The sequence below is a fragment of the Conger conger genome, chromosome 1 (assembly GCF_963514075.1).
Source record: "Conger conger chromosome 1, fConCon1.1, whole genome shotgun sequence".
Taxonomy (NCBI): domain Eukaryota; kingdom Metazoa; phylum Chordata; class Actinopteri; order Anguilliformes; family Congridae; genus Conger; species Conger conger.
In genome coordinates this window covers 25,334,549-25,351,364 of record NC_083760.1, presented here as the reverse complement: position 1 = coordinate 25,351,364, position 16,816 = coordinate 25,334,549, and the positions used below count along the sequence as shown (strand labels likewise).

At 44.3% G+C, this 16,816-nt stretch overlaps 1 protein-coding gene across 2 annotated transcripts in view; it reads right to left on the bottom strand.

Annotated features, from left to right (window-relative positions):
- The window catches only part of LOC133130480 (neuronal PAS domain-containing protein 3), a 314,893-nt gene that overhangs the window by 228,307 nt on the left and 69,770 nt on the right, over nucleotides 1-16,816 (bottom strand). The gene's annotated exons all lie outside the window — the stretch shown is intronic.

Below are 16,816 nucleotides of genomic sequence, written 5' to 3'. Positions count from 1 at the left end.
TGGATAATTATTTTTCTCCTGCCACTTTCCTCAGTTCTGACATAAACACTTGGTCAAATTTTATGCAATTTGGTACATGGATAAAAGGGCACTCCAAATGTCAATGACTCATTTGGCACTTATTAGCCAAATGGTAGCATTACACCAGTCAATTGAAATCAAAACTCCTTCCTAGCTTCAGCAAAATACATGAAACCAACGTCAACCCACCTCACATTTTCCTCATGGATAAATACAGTCTGCCATATTGGATTTTTGCCTATTTTCTATATGTTGCCCATGTTTAATAATATAATGTATCTTCCGAGCAGACCTGTGCAGAGATCTCTTGACAAGCAAGTGTGAAAAGTTCACACCAGCCCAGAAAAACCAAACATAATTTTCTTTCTTTTAAAAAAAACAAAGTGGCATTTGTCAAGCAACTTCCACTAACGTCTGGGCCTCATACAAATAAAGTTGATCCAAAATACATGAATGGCTACATGAAGAAATAACTTCATTTGTATGTTACTATTGAAACACATTTAATAATTTTACACCACCAAAACCACGCAAATTCAATATTTTAGGTCTGAGAAATGGTACCTTCTCCCTTTAAGAAAACAGGGTCTGTTTTACTCTCATGATCGATGCAACAAGCTTGAAGGGTGCAACAGGACCATCCCAAATGCAAACTCAGCACCATCTGGTCCATACTCCACTGCCCTAATTACAATACAGCTCCATTTTGCTGGCCAAATATCTGCCAGATATTTTCAATAACTGGATGGGAGAAAAAAACCCCAACTATAGAATCACCACCTGTAGACCCCTTTTGTGGAATAATCTCATCTCTTTGTTTGTCTCTTGCATTTTCTTCTACAGTCACAATTTGTAAAGTGCACAACACAAAGCAAAAACTCTTTCTCTTCTAACTTTCTAGTTATCCTAAGGTGGGTACTAAAATTCAAGCAAAACAAGCTATCGTTCATTAGACTCAAACCTCATTCTCAAGCTATGAACAGGAGCCTTCGAGCAGAGAAGCGGTGAACCCATTAATTTTATAAATTCTTCCCATGCGCTGGTGGTGAGGGTGAAAAGGGAAGATGTTGTGATTCAAAAAATAAGCCCATAACACAAGAAAAGTGGCCCGAAAATTTAGAGCAGCAGAGAGTATGGGAAGCGAGGATTGTGGGCAAGGACACGGGGAAAAGAGAAATCCATACAAATGCACCATATCTGCACCGCTATCCCTCAGTGATGGGGTTCAGCGGATCCCAAAAGCAATCTAAGAGCCGCTTTCACACTCCAATCTCTCACTGAGCTTCCTCGCCCTCCCTTTTATTCGTAAAGTAAGCATCCGCTGTCGGGCCATCGCCACCCGTCTCCTCCAAAATAAAATAAAAAAGAAAACCCCGTTCCATACCAATCTCTATCTTTGCAATTAGTTGTTCCAGTAATGCAAGTCTGTTCAGTGAAGGTAAAATCGCAAAAGACAGAAAACTGAAAAAGAGGCTTGCCAGGATCTGTGCGCTTTCCATACAAGGTTTCGATTCGTAAAGTATTGTTGGGAGGGGGAAAGTGCTTATTTTCCTTCTGACACGGCAAGCCCTCGAGAGCTCCAGAAATTCGGGATGACCCAGCATGAACAGCGGTAATGAACACAGCGTTGCCAAACAGTGTTCAGGAGAACAGCAATGTGGGCCTCGGATATCGGGGCCAGGCAGTTCCAAGGCATCTAAATGTTCTCAGGAAATGGCAAGCTCCTGTTAGCAAAGCAAGTGGCAAACAGTATTTCTTTTGTGTGTCTACAAGCAAAACAAGCCCGTATACAGACATTCACAAGTTTAATCTGACATTTCTCAGCCTGTATCGGAATAATAACTCAATATTCCCTCCCATAAGAGAAAAGACACTCTTAATCTATAAATCCATATAAAAATGCTTCACTAATGGACCCAGCCATTAGCGGGTTAGTGAATAGCCTGGAATGGTACCTAATTTCCTGATTGAAATTAGTGGTTTGATTCGATTCACATTTTTCGATGCTGATGCGTTCAGAGTTCTCCAAAAGTTGACTTTGACTTTAATCATAATAATGAGACGATCTATAACTTTTAATAAGAGCGCAGGCCGGATGCGCGCTTCCAGAGAGGTGGGGATGCGAGTTCTCAGCGCAACCTATTATCGGGGGCTCGTGTAGCCCGGGGTCGGAGTTGAGCAGGTTGTTAAGAAAGGAGAAACTGTGCAGCTTAAATCCGCACGCCTGGAGACAGAGTCGGGGCGAGGTAGCTAATGCAGAAACGCGCTGATTAAAAACGCAGAGCCGTGCTGAGGCCCAGACGCAGCGCTGGAACCGGCAAAGCCCAAACACCTCTGATCACGGTAAACAAAACCAACACCCCACCACAACCTGCAGTCAAAATAAATAATGTAATCACAACGAGAGACAAAATAACAATGATCTCACACAGCAACAAAGTGTTCCAGACAGAAAACAAGCATCCCAGGGAGAAAAAAACATTATATCTGTATTATTTTATATATATATATATATATACATATATATATATATATATATATATATATATATATATATATATATATATATAAAGTCTGCATTAACGGTTCAATTATATTATGTACTTCTAGGACAGTAGCTGATAACAGCTTGGGTTGCAATTTCAGGTCCAACCAAACAAGGCCAGAAAAAATCCTGCCCAAAGTGCCAAAATCAAAGGCAATGGCTTTTGTCCAGTGTAGTTATGCCAATCACTTGTCAGCACCAGGGGTTATTTGTATTCAGGAGTTGACCAGAGCCATTCTCCTAAAGTTCAGAACAACTGCACATTTTCACACCATAGTCACTCGCAGTAGTGAATGTTGGCTGCCTCTCACCTCTCAAATGCCTTTATGTGTAAGCACATGATTGGTCTAATTGTTGTGTGCCCAGTAATCTGTCCAATGTATCAGCCATGTACTGCACTACAACTCCCAGCCCCCCCTCCTCCTCCATGGCATTACACTGGGCCACAGACAGCACATGCTCACATGCTTACGGAGCCCCTTTCCTGCTCTCGCTCAGACGGCAACAGCTGACATTAGCGGAAAGCTGATGCGTCATTTTAAATATGGCGGAAATGCATCCAGGAATACGCGGCTCCTCTGACCCTTTCATTGTATCAGCGCGTGATTGATTGCTGCTGAAACATTTAAGGCCTTTCAAGTCTAATTTTCTAATAAAGCAATGAATAGTCAATTGTGTCACCTCCCCTCTCGAGCTCGAGCTAGCATCCCCGCTTCCCTTTACCGTGCACAAGACCTCCTGCTTAACACACCGCTGTGGTTACCGAGATTGACAGATAATTACATCAACTCAAACAGTCAAGCCAAAAGCAGAGCAAACAGCCAGTGCATGGAAAATAATGTTTTGACATAGCTGACTGTGTTTTACATTTCATAGACATTTATTCACACTGTCAGGGCTGGAAAAGTCACTCCCTTTCTTTGAAACTGATGAAGGCCTTTTGAGGCCCATGCAAAAGGCTCCTGGTTGGTTAACTGTTTGGAGGCCTCTTTTAGCTTACTCTGCATGAGTCCAATCTGTACAGTCACTGCTACGGTGCAGCTCATACTACTGTTCTATTACAAAGATGATTTTAAATGCTTGCTATTTATATCCCTTAACTGAAGGTTTATAAACTGCCATTCTTACCATCTCAAACATTGAGTCTGTCATAAAGGTAAAAATACCGGGACACCTTTATGTAACTATTTGGAACACACAATGTTTATTTTGGTAAGCCTATTGTTTGGCCTATATCTCAGATTGTTTTTGTCTTATTTCTCAGCCTCATAAGGGCTTCCTTGACTGGCATTGGCACAACTCTGATCCTTATTTTGACAAATGCCAATAACAAAGGCAATCAAAAGCCTGGAATCCAGACTAGATACTGAAAGCTTTCTAACAGTATACTATACCGCTGCTAAGGATGCAATTGAATACAGTTGACTAATCAAAAACAGTTGAGAAGCCAACTGTCCAATTACTTTTGCTATATAAATAAAAAGGGAAGTAATTCCTACACGTATCACCCAATATGGATGTAAATATGCTCAAATTAAAGATGACAGTCTGCAATTTGACCTCACATTCATTATTTAATTTGATATCCAATGTGTTGGAGGACAGAGCCAAAAGAACCGAATTGTGCCAAATACTTACAGACTGCAATGTATGTTTTTTAACTATCTGATCTGACCCACATCCAATTCACATGTTTATATTGTAGCTGTATTCCGACATGATACACAAGCACAAATTAGCAGACATCACATACACCTGCACTATTCATCAACAGGCAGAGAGTAGCCAACAAACCAACCATGAATATTTCAATTTGGCCAGTATTCCTCTCTGGCACAGAAGCCAAGGCTTCAGGTAGCTCCACTCCACCATACTGACGGAGATCTGCTCAAAGATTCATTGGCTTTTGTACCTTCCTTACGATTTTACTAGTATGGAAGAATCGTCCCCACGATGAAATTACAGGGATATCTCACTTGTTTTAATATTATTTTAGTCTGTGGGCATGCATTTATAGTGCAAAGAAGGACATATTAGATATTTAGAGTCGTGGGCTGCCGGGTGCTACTGGGCATTCACGGGTTCATGGTCTAAAGCCAGAGTATACACTTCAAATAACTCATAGCAGCCGGTAGAGATGTTTTGCCTCCAGGGGTTGTGCATATGTACATTAACCAATTATTCTGAAGAAATGTTACTTATTTTTTGGTTTGGAACAATTTCCTATGGCGCAAGCAACCCACACTCAAGGAAAGAAGTACTGGCTCAATATAAAAACTGATATTTATGTTCATAATCGCGATTAAATGCTGTAAAAACGAATGTACGGCCCCCGGAAACACAACATCACCGCACAAAGTTATTTGGAGTGACTTAAAAGATATTTTCTTACATAAACCCCCAAATTCTTAATTGCAGCCATGCAAAGCTGGCAGGTCATCAGAAACTTTTTAAATCTAAAATATTCTTAATTACACACAAAATGCTGTCTGGGACAATGAAAAACATACACTAAAACTGAACGCTCAAACCAAATCAACAATCCCCACAAAGTCTTTAAGCTAATGTTAATAACATAAATTTTAAGTTAATGTTATTTCAGCACATCAGTCCACTGGCTGTTATTTTCCTCCACGGTTAGGCTACCGATTATGTCATTCACCTGTGCAGAGATAGAAATGCCAATGAACAGTGCTGTTGAAAAATGCACTTAGGAGTGCAAAATCCAATCCAGGTGCACAGACACAAGCCATATGCAAGTTGAAACGGATACATTCCAAGTACAAATGGTATGAATCAGATATGAAAAGATTAGCTTCAATGCAATTTCGCAACTTTTGACATTGAGCACTAACAAAGATCGGTATCTGTAAATACATAATCTGATCCAGATTGCTTGAAATACCAAGTGTAAAAGAAGCAGAATGTTTTTTGCTGATGTCGTTTGCAATTTTAGCACTCAAATATGTTCAATGCCACAGAGGGAGAAAGCAGATTTTGGAAGGAAGGATGACCTCTGATTTCACCTGAAAGCATGCAATACAATTTATTAACATCTTAATCTATGGTTAGATGAAAGGAAATACGTCCTTCTTAGACCACAAAAGTCACCTATCATAAAATGCATTACAATACTACACATACTGAATGATTTTCCAAAACTCCCTTTTCTCAACATATACCCAACCAGAACTCATAATGAAGTAGAGACAATGCATTCATGGGACAAACCTGCAATCTGCAATCTACATGCGATTACATGCGAAGGTTTACCCGTTTCTATGTGGCGAACCACAGTACACGAACAGAAAAGGGGAAACAAAGCAATCGCCGAAAGAAAAGGTGCATGAAGCCAGCTAATGTTCAGAAACTCAACCAGAACATGTCTGGTCCACAGCCTTTAGACGCCAGCCGACAGATACACGCGTGCATCTTCCACCAATTCCACGGTCCGAAAAACGAGCCTTTAATCGATTTTCATGGAAACCCGGAGTGTCGGGCGCCGCGGCGACAGTTACCGCGCCGACTCTAATGAACCTCGATTGCTTTGGATATTTGTAAGCAGAAGCCTCTCCAACTCCTTTGCTCTCTGCATAATAGCGGAGGATGCTGTTCTTGTGTTGGAAGCATGGCTTGAGAGGCCATTACCGCGGCCGCCGCGCATTTCCATGGAGTGCAGGGACGGCCAGGCATGTTTATTCATGCCACAATGAGCGGGACCTGCAAGGTGACTACCTGTCAGGAGCTGGCAGCGGCGCACAACAGACTGATTCTCCCTGATAGATATGCGCCGTGCTGTGTGCCCCGTGTGTGTGTGTGTGTGTGTGTGTGTGTGTGTGTGCTTATATGCATGGGTGTGTGTGTATGTGCGTGCCCCGTGTCTGTGCCTGTGTGCCCTGTGTGTGTGTGTGTGTGTGTGCTTGCAAGCATGGGTGTGTGTGTGCGTGTGTGCTTATATGCATGGGTGTGTGTGTGTGTATGTGCGTGCCCTGTGTCTGTGCCTGTGTGCCCCGTGTGTGTGTGTGTGTGTGTGTACTTATATGCATGGGTGTGTGTGTGTATGTGCGTGCCCCGTGTCTGTGCGCCCTGTGTGTATGTGTGTGTGTGTGTGTGTGTGCTTGCATGCATGGGTATGTGTGTGCGTGTGAGTGTGCCCTGTGTGTGTGTGCCTGTGTGCTTATATGCATGTGTGTGTGTGTGTGTGTGTGCTTGTATGCATGGGAGTGTGTGTGCATATGAGTGTGCCGTGTTTGTGCATGTGTGTATGTGTGTGTGTACTTGTATGCATGGGTGTATGTGTGTGTTTGTGTGTGTGTGTTTGTGTGTGTGTGTACGGGTGCTCAGTGTCTGAGCATGTGTGTGTGCTTGTATGTGGAGAGGGGGGGGTTGGTTTATCTGTGGCTAATTCACCGACATTATCTGAAACAAGCCAAGCTGGACACATGCAGTGCACTGCTGCTGGTGCGATGGGAGCGGTGCCAGGAACACTCATTGTCTGTATCAGAATGGAGGGGAAATGGAATGAAGGTGGGCACTAATTCAGCCCTCTTATTGCTTTTCTTTTAGCTACAGTGGAGTGTTTGGGTCAACCTGTTTTCCATGTTGGGTTAATATGCGAAGGACAACTGCCTTGTTCCTGCAAAAAGCATGTCTGTGCAGCTCCCTGTGCATAATATACACCTGTAGTATATCTAATGTAGCATTTACACTGAGTAAGTACCATTTTTTATGAAGCCAAGCACTCCTGGTAAAGACGCATCGGAGCAGGTGTGTGAACTACATTTATCAGCATTCTTTTTGGCTGCAAGCGGATTTTCTCTTGCCTCAATCTCTCTAAACACACAAGAAAGCTCCTTACTGCAGAAGCTATTTACGGAAAATATTATAAATACATCCTACAAATACAAAATGCAACAGAAAATTATTAAATGATTAACTACAGCCTTGTAGCAGCAAGCTACGGTTTCCTGTACAATGTAAAGAGAGGGCACCAGCCCGCAATGCAATTAATTGTTGATGCTTCATTTTATTTTTTTTATCCTCCCTTGACAAATAAAAGAATGAACCCATGAACTATAATAAAACATTTTACATGACTACGGCAGGTGGGTTCCTTCACCATTTCACAATCATTTACGTGCTTAGTCTTTAGTGTAGCATGAGATTGAACAGCTGCAGATGCATGAATATATTCCACGCTACACTTTAAGGCTAAAACCTTGGTTTCCACAGGAGTGAATCAGGACATGTCCCGATGAATGACATTTGTTTTCCTGTACAGTTCTTCTTTTTTATCCCACTCATTAGCGTGACTGATAACTCCAGATGGCAAATTCGGGTTTTAAAAGTTTCTTTACCCATCAAACAAAGTTAAACTCAAGATCCTGGGAGCACACCATTCTATCACAACCATTTTTTTTTTCCAAGTCTGCTGGCAATGAATGCTTGAGATGAAATCACACCCACGTGAACTGCAGTTTCAGAAAGTGGTAGCATTGGTAAATATGGTAAATGCCTGCATTTATATAACACCTTTATCAAAAGGGCTGTACATTACATTACATTATTGGCATTTGGCAGACGCTCTTATCCAGAGCGACGTACAGTTGATTAGACTAAGCAGGAGACAATCCTACCCTGGAGCAATGCAGGGTTAAGGGCCTTGCTCAACGGCTGTGCAGATCTTATTGTGGCTACACCAGGATTAGAACCACCGACCTTGCGTGTCCCAGTCATTTACCTTAACCAATACACCACAGGCCGCCCCACAATTGATGCTTCTCATTCACCCATTTACACGCACATTCACACTCACACTCGATTGGCTACCATGCAAGGCACCAACCAGCTTTTGGGGGTTTGGTGTCTTGCTCAGGGACACTTGGAAACACCCAGGGCAGGATCGAACCGGCAACCCTCCGACTGGCAGACGACTGCTCTTACCTCCTGAGCCAATGTCACATCGCTAGCCAGTAAACAGGCACTTACTGTATACACCATGCTTTTTCCCACAGCTGAAGGGTACATGTAGGCTGGGGGGGGGGGGGGGGGTGAATTATAGCATACAGACAAAGAGGCCAGAGCACAGTCAAGGACTCGAGGAAGCTAGCGTCAGTTTCTCCACCTCATAAAAGCCAACAGGGAATAGCGGAAAACCTTGAAGAAACCACAAAATGGTTTCCATAATACTTTCGCAACTAATACATCCTGACAAGTATTTGAAGCCAAAGTCTTAGGTATCCCCGTTTGAAAAATAAAAGAACCTTTTCCTCCATTTCACAGAGCTCCATTATACAGAATGTAATTACGATGCCCACCACATAAATCACCACGTTAATTGTGGTTCTTTTAATTTCTCCCAGCAAAAGTGAGCACTTTGCCAAAGTTAACTGAATAAATTCTAAAGCTGGGAGACAAATTGTTTTGTGAAATAAAACATAAAAATCATTTTTTTTCCCCTCCTTGGTCTGTTTCAGTTCTCACACTCACAACATTCCGGGCTCCTGTAATAGATTCCTCTATAAGACCATTAGGGCTTTTTTATTATTAATTTGAGAGCATAGTAAATATACGCCGTTAAAGTATTGCTTGGGACTGAAGAGATATATTAAAAAGTGTTTTAAGCTCATGAATCTCAGAGCCTCCTCTCGAACACCATTTGACATTGACCGTCAGTTAAGCACAGAATCGTCCATCGAAATTAGAGTGTGCCTCAATGAGTAAGCATGGTCTGTACAGAATGGGAACATGAGCAATGAAAGCATGTAGTTCAAACGGCGGGGGTGTAGGGTGGTGATTGGGGGTGTGGGGGGGTGCAGTTCCACAAAACCACCACAGGGAGTTCCTCCAACTCCCAAACTCCCAGCTTTTGACGCCCAAGCAGGATTCCATGACTTTTTAATCTTATCTTGTTAATATTTTAGAAAACCTTACAGGCATATGAATCAATTAATTATAGCTGAAATGCTACCAAACTCGGCTCGCGAACAGTACACGCGGTCCTTGCCAAACGCATGTGTCAATCAAGGCACAGCAGCAGCTGTGTAATTACTGCAGTCCACATCTAAAGACGGCTGTAACGCCAAATCCAAAGAATGGGCTCGCTGGAGGCTTCCAAATTAGATATTTCATTGACCTGGATGAACTTAATTTAACTTTGATCTTTATTTTTTTTCAAAAGCAGCAAATTGCAAGACTCTCCCAGCAATTCTGGATGCACGAATATATTATACACCACAATATTTGAATACAGAAAACCCAAGAGAGGCTCATTTGAAAATGACACAGAAAATAAACGCTAGCACATGATATTCTGAGTAAAATGATGTTCCCTATTAAATGCCAATATGTAGCATGTGGCACATACAGTGCAGTCTGTAAGTATACAATTTATGTTCTTTTGTCTCTGTACTCCAGCACTTTGGATTTTAAATGAAATGATTAATATGAGGTTGAAGTTCAGAATACCCTTTCATTTGAGGGTATTTACAATCATATAGGGAGATATGTGTAGGAATTACATCCCTATTTATACATCCATTTTAGGGGACGAAAAGTAATTTGAGTTAGCTTGTCAGCAGTTTCTGATTAGTCAAGCGTATTCAATTGCTTCCATCGTGCAGGTATAAGAAATGTTTCAGTATCTAGTCTTGATTGTAGGATTTTGATTGCCTGAGTCTGATATTGGTGTTTGTCCAATGATGGAAGGAAGCCATTAACAAGACTGAGAAATAAGAAATAAATAGTCATAGGCCAAACAATATGTTTGCCAATAATAATAATGTTTGAAACATCATTAAGAAGAAAGAGAACATTGGTGATCCCAGTAATCACAAAGGACCAGGTAGGCCAAGGAACACCTCTACAGTTGATGGACGAAGAATTGTCACCATAATAAAGCAAAATCCTTATCAGCTCAAGTTAAATCAAATGCCTGCAAACTCACTGGATGGAGCTTCATCCCACAACAAGGCAATGAACCCAAACATACACCAGTGCTATCTTTCTTCTTAATGGTCCTCTGAAAAGTTCCAATAAGCCTATTGTTTGGCCTATGTTTTTGACAGTTTTTCTTATTTCTCTGCCTCATAATTGTGCCAATGAAGGCTTCCTAGACCTACTCTGGCCCTCATATTGAGACTGCAGACTCCAAAGGCAATCTAAAGCCTAGAATCAAGATCAGACACAGAAAGCTCTTGTACCCGCAAGGAAGCGATTGAATACACTCGACTAATTAAAAACAGCTGAGAAGTCCAATTACTTTTGGTTCCCTAAAATTGGGGGACTATTTATAAAAAGAATTCACATGGATCACCCAATGGAGGCAAATACCTCTAAAGTAAAGGTTACAGTCTGCACTTTGACCTCATATTCAAACACTCCGCACTCTGACCTCATATATTGTTTCATTTCAAATCCAATGTGCAGGAGTACAGAGACCAAAGAACAGAAATTGTATCAGAGTCCAAATACTTATGGACTGCACTATATATCCTTTGTGTTTCTCCAGAACAGTGAACTGAAAATGAAAATAATCATGATAGAATGCATTGGCTTAAAGTGATTCATGCAGTCTCCAAATGGCAACTGGGACATTTGGACCGTTTCATTTGTTTGTATTCCTAAGAGGAAGAAGCAAAGGCCTGTTGCATTTGTTAGCACAGTACAACACTTTGTCTTATCTTCCTCCTTCATTGAAAAAAAATCACCATTTAACTGCGAGTGGATTCGACTACACAGCCACAGGCTTACTAGAGCAGTTCAGAGGGGGAAACTGAGGTTTCAGTCTGTATTGAGGTTTCAGTCGGTAATGTCGTTTAACGGACAGCATTAAATTTCAAAATGCACATATGCACACATGGTATTATGTTAAATTCTACACAACCTAGGCAAAATCTCTCTTCCTGTCATGTCGAATTCACTATAATGTAACTCACAACTTGTCCCAATTCAATGTGCTCTCAGTTAAGAGTGCTAACATTACATTTGACTGAACCAATTCAATTGACGGCCTGTACCGAATAATGCCCCGTCCGTGCCACGCTTCCACAAGACCGGCACCGTCTGGAAAAGGGAGCGGACGGGCGGTGTTTCGGCGTTGAGCGTTCCCGACGCGATTCAGCACCTCGGAGTGAAGACCGGCGCGCCGCGGCAGGGAACGGGAAAGGGTCGGTTCGGATCGCGTTCCCAGCGCCTCGCCGACTTCCGCTTAAGCCGACGACGCGGAGTTCAATCCGCCATCACACGGAGGGGAAAACGGCACGGACGCGTCGGGGAGCCCGGCGTACGGCCGGCTCTCGGCTGGGCCGGGCGGACAGGGACCAGACAGGTCACGGCTCCACCACACAAATCCCCCTACAAACACGAACCTCGCAAAGCAGGAGGGGGGGGGGCGGAACGCGCTTCTCCAACACGAGAACCCTACTCTTCAGGAAATCTATACAATGCATTATTAAAGACTCGCAGACAAAGAAACAGGTAGATGAAAAAAAAGAGAAGAAACCAGTTAAATAATTGAATGCTAGGCACCTCAAAAAAAAAAAAAAGAGCAGAGAATTCCTATAGTTTTGCAATCTGAGGAAAAGTAGGTCAGAAAAAAACACATCAAAGTGGAAAACTTGCAAAAAAAAGAAGAAGTCATAGAGCAGGAGTAACCTCATGCAATGTTCACAATGCATCAGATGGAGCGTGCCTTTCAAAGACATGGGTGGGGGGGGGGGGGGGGGGAGAGGTGTGGTGTGGGGTGCAGGAGTTATCAGAAAAACAACCAAAAAGACTTGGTGGAAGGTGAACTGGAAAGTGGCGCGGCTAACATAATAAAGTCGTCGCAAATCAATGCGAACCCGGTTAACACCCTGCCTTAAAGTTCTTGACATTTCCTGATAATGCGATCCGCGCTAAATCCCATTAGCGCTTTGCCGTGCGGCGCGCCCCTTGTCTTTGGGCTGTCAACGTCACACACCCGCGGTCGGTTCCTTCTCTTTTTTAATACAGAAACCCGCAGAACGAAGAGGGCCCCGGCTCGAACAGCCGGAAGGTAAGAGACCGAGCCATCCTGCCTGCTCTTTTACCACTTGAGAAAAAAAAGCTAGCGGGAACATAATTGACACATTTCAGTACTTTCTATAAAACAGCTTAATGGGGGGAAAAATGGCTGTACTGTATAGCCAGCGTGCAGCAGACTGTCACCGAACAAATATGATTCTTCGCTGAAAGTGAAATGCAATTGGTTATCCATGGGTAACACCTGCCGTGGTTCTAAAACAGCGCGTGCTGCACTGTAGCCGCCTGCAAGTACAACCGAGCAAAGATGCCATTTTGGAACAGGCTGTCGCTTTGCAAAAACAGAACTTCAACCAATCTAGTGTTCATACTATCTATGGTGGTAAAAAAATGAGTGTGTGATTGTTAGAGAAACAAGTGGCATATAATGAGAACTCTTATAAGCGTTACAACCAATAAATGCATTTACAATGCGCATTTACAAGTGCTAGGACGGCAAAATGCTAAATTGTAACATCACAAGGAGAATCTCGTGGCAGCTATTCATTGTCTTATTTGTTTTCACATTGTGTATAGCCTAGGGGGCACATGAATCTGACAGTGATGAGCTGTACTCAATACCACTGACGAGTGATCTGGAGCAACTGCTGAATTCCAGCTTGAATGCTCTCATCTCACCTTCTCCCCTCCTCCCTCACAAACACACACACACGCGCACGCACACACACACACACGCACACGCACACGCACACGCACACACACTCGCACTCGCACTCGCACTCCCTACACAGAAGAGACCTTGCATGTACACCGTTAGTTCACTAATACCAGCCCATTCGCGGAACATGGACACCGATCCACTTCACAGACACGACCCATAGCGCTGTACGCAAGGACCGACAACACATACACCCACACAAGCACACAGGGGCACGCAGGCGAGTATACATACCGACGCATGCATAAACACACACACGCTCTCGCACACGGAACGCATGCACGCGCACGCACGGGGGAGACCGCGGCTCACGTTGAGGAAAGCGGATCGTTTCCGAGCCACAATTTCATTCCGGCGTGACTTCATCGTTTGGGGGGGTGGGACAGGGGAATAGTAACAGCTGCAATGTTTGGGTCGGATGTGAAGTGTGGAAGTTTGCGGCTGCATAAATAAAATCCCCATGGCAACTAAATGTGGAGGGAGATAAGAGAGAGAGGGGGAGAGGGGGAGGGGGGGAGGGAGGATTTATGTGTTTGCTGAGCTGTCGTGCCCTGAAGAGATTCCTCAGGAAAAGCAGGCCACCTGCCACACGGTATATTAAACTCCAGTCCTCCGGCCTGCCTCTCACTCTCTTCTTCTCTAATAAACTGCTCCTGCCAAATCACACAAGATGAGCTTTTCTGGGGCCCCGGTCTCGCAGAGGCGCGCCTTTAAACACGGCCGAACGAGAAGTGTCCTGTTCAACAGAACCCCGAGGCCCGCTGTCTGTCAGGGGAGCACTCCCGCGTGGCACCGCCGAGAGGGAGAGCCTGTCAGAACACGGGGGGGGGGGGGGGGGGGGGGAGGAGCTACGCCGCTGTTAACGCCACGCTTCTGACCGCACGGCGGAAAATGAACACGGTAAAACCGAAGCCGCTCCCTTTTAAATTTAATGTTTAACACTGAGTTAGCCTTCCAGACAAGGTCCAAGGTCTTCTTGTAGGAGGGTGTGTCAGCAAAATCTCTCCTGTTTGCCCCAAACTCAATTTCGAGCTAACACATAGTAACATTGCTTATGGTTAAACCCTAGCCGTCAATGCATGGAGAGACGCTCTGGAGCCCTGCTGTTCGGCGTGGGCCGAGGTTGAGCGGAGCGACGTCTCAGAGTCTCGAGGCGACGGGAAAACGTTTGAGGCCTTCCCCTGCTCCGTGCTGCCTCTCCTCAGGAGGGCTGAGAGCGGGAGACGGGATCAAACGCAAACGAGCAAAGGGGGCTGCCGTCGAGAGAGGCCGTAAACCAGACGAGACGGGCGCGCGGGTATCCCGGGGCAACCGCGACCGCTCTCGGTCGTCGCCTCCATCCCGGGAGCCATTCATCACAATTCCGCTCGGGGACGCGAGCTCCGGCCGCCCGCTGTTTAAACGAGTCATCGCGGGCCGACCGCCATCGGCTTAACCGCCGCCTAATAAACCCGCAGAACGCCCCTCTCGCTGAAAACTCCCCAGAGAGGCGCGGGTGAAAAATCCCACTGCCCGGTGGCATTTATCATTTAGTTCCCCCGAAGACAGATCCCAGATCTGACCACTGTCTGTAATTAAAGAGGGAGGGAGGCTTTGTACATCAAGCTGCAGTCAGGGGGGAAAGGTGAGGGGTACAGAGGCCCTATGGTAATTCCACACCTGCCTCCCTGCCTGTAACAGCAGGATGACCCCCGTAAACGTCTGCTGTAGCAACAGCTGCATAATGTCACTGGGTAGGGCTGCTGGGCTTACAGTGCGGTCAGGTGGCTTTTCCCTGCCCTGGCCTTATCGAAGTCATAAAGAAATTCTGGCACCCTGGAAAAAATGTCTGTTTTAAAGTGTTTTTAGTCTTGTAATGAGACGTAAGATCTCAAGTAGAAAATATTAGCTTGTTTTAAGTTACTGCTTACTGCTGCGGAGTGAAATGTTCTTATCCCATTGGCAAATCTCGAAATGAGTCAAACCTCATTGGCGTTGTTTTTGTCTTGCTTAGCAGTAAAAGAAAATATGATTTGAAGTCTCAATGTAAAATACTTGTTGAGATTGACTTATTTTTGAGGGTTTTGCAGTGCAGAAGGAATTAGGTCGGATGCCGTGCTAAGCGCTAAGCGGAGGCAGAAATGTATTCGCCAATGGAAGCACGCACCATTTCTCGGGGCGGCAGTTCGCGACATCCGTAAGCGCCCGAGCCCCCTCCGACGGGGAGAGCGAGGCCCCGTAATGGGAGGAGCGTCCCCCGTCAATCACGGCCTGACGTGACGGAATCGGGAAGGGTCCGCTCGTCTCATGTGACGGGGGCAGAACCGCGGCGCGGGCGATAAGCGCGCACTTTGATGGCGCTATTAAGACCGGCGTGTACTGGGTGTAATGAATATCTCCCTTCTATGCCGCGCACCGGTAATCCGTTTACTCCTCTATTCAAATTTCAGCGGAATCCACCAGAGAGACGTGGGAATTACGCTGGCTGTTTATTTCTCACTGTGTTCCGGCTTCCTTTTCTCTGACTACAAAGGAAATGCAAAGCGAGTTGCAGAAGATAAATGAAAAGACGTTTTATGAAGCTTTAAGCCAGGCTAGCAAGCAATTTCCCAGAGGAACATGTAAAGGCTACACTTCCTGCTCTCCCTCTTATCTCCCTAAGTTTGATAACTTCGAACAGGTTCTGAAGCCTCGTAGGGCAATGTTCCCCAGAGGAGTGAATCATTCATCAATCCCCAATCCCATAAAAGCTAACCTTAATAAGCCTATTACATACTGGATTTTAGCTGCCATGAAATCCTTTATTCCAACTGCTTTGTACTTACAAAAATTAATAAACACTTTTGCTTCTGAATCAATTTTAATGATCCCGCAATGTTCTTGTCAGACGTAAAAAGGAAAGAGTTATGGGTCAAGCGGCAAGAAGCAAATTTTAAGAATCACGGTTAATACGGCCCGTTGATGGAAATCTTTATTTCAGCTGTAGCAATGAAACATTACTTACATTATTTGCTGTATTTGCAAGTATGGAAACATTCCTTGACATCTTTCCATTTCAAACCACTTTGGAAATTGGATTCTGAGGTGGCGTAACAACATTACAAGGCCTCGGAAAATACGTCAGGTCTCTTTAACATTCAAACGGCCCACTCGGTGCAGCCCTCATTCCTGAAATTCTGAAATTACATAGAGGCTCCGACTCACCTGCTGATAAAAAGGTACAAATTTCTCTATTCAGATTGGGAGCTGACAGCCTTCTGACACTTGCTGCGAAAACTTTTGACGCTTCCAATAAAGCCGTTTGTTAGTTAAAACATTCCTTTTCACATCTCGCACACAACCTTCTTACAGTAAAGGGCCATTTTACACAATTACAACATAGGAGACAAAAGGCCACATAACAAACCTGTCATATACGTTCAGGTGGATTACATACTGTGCATGTGAGAATAGGTTGCCAGGCAAAGAGAAGTATCTGGAGATGAACCGCGTTCCTGATTGGCTCTGACAAGGAGGGAAGGGCAGAGAAAAGGGGAAAAGGGAGGGAGTTA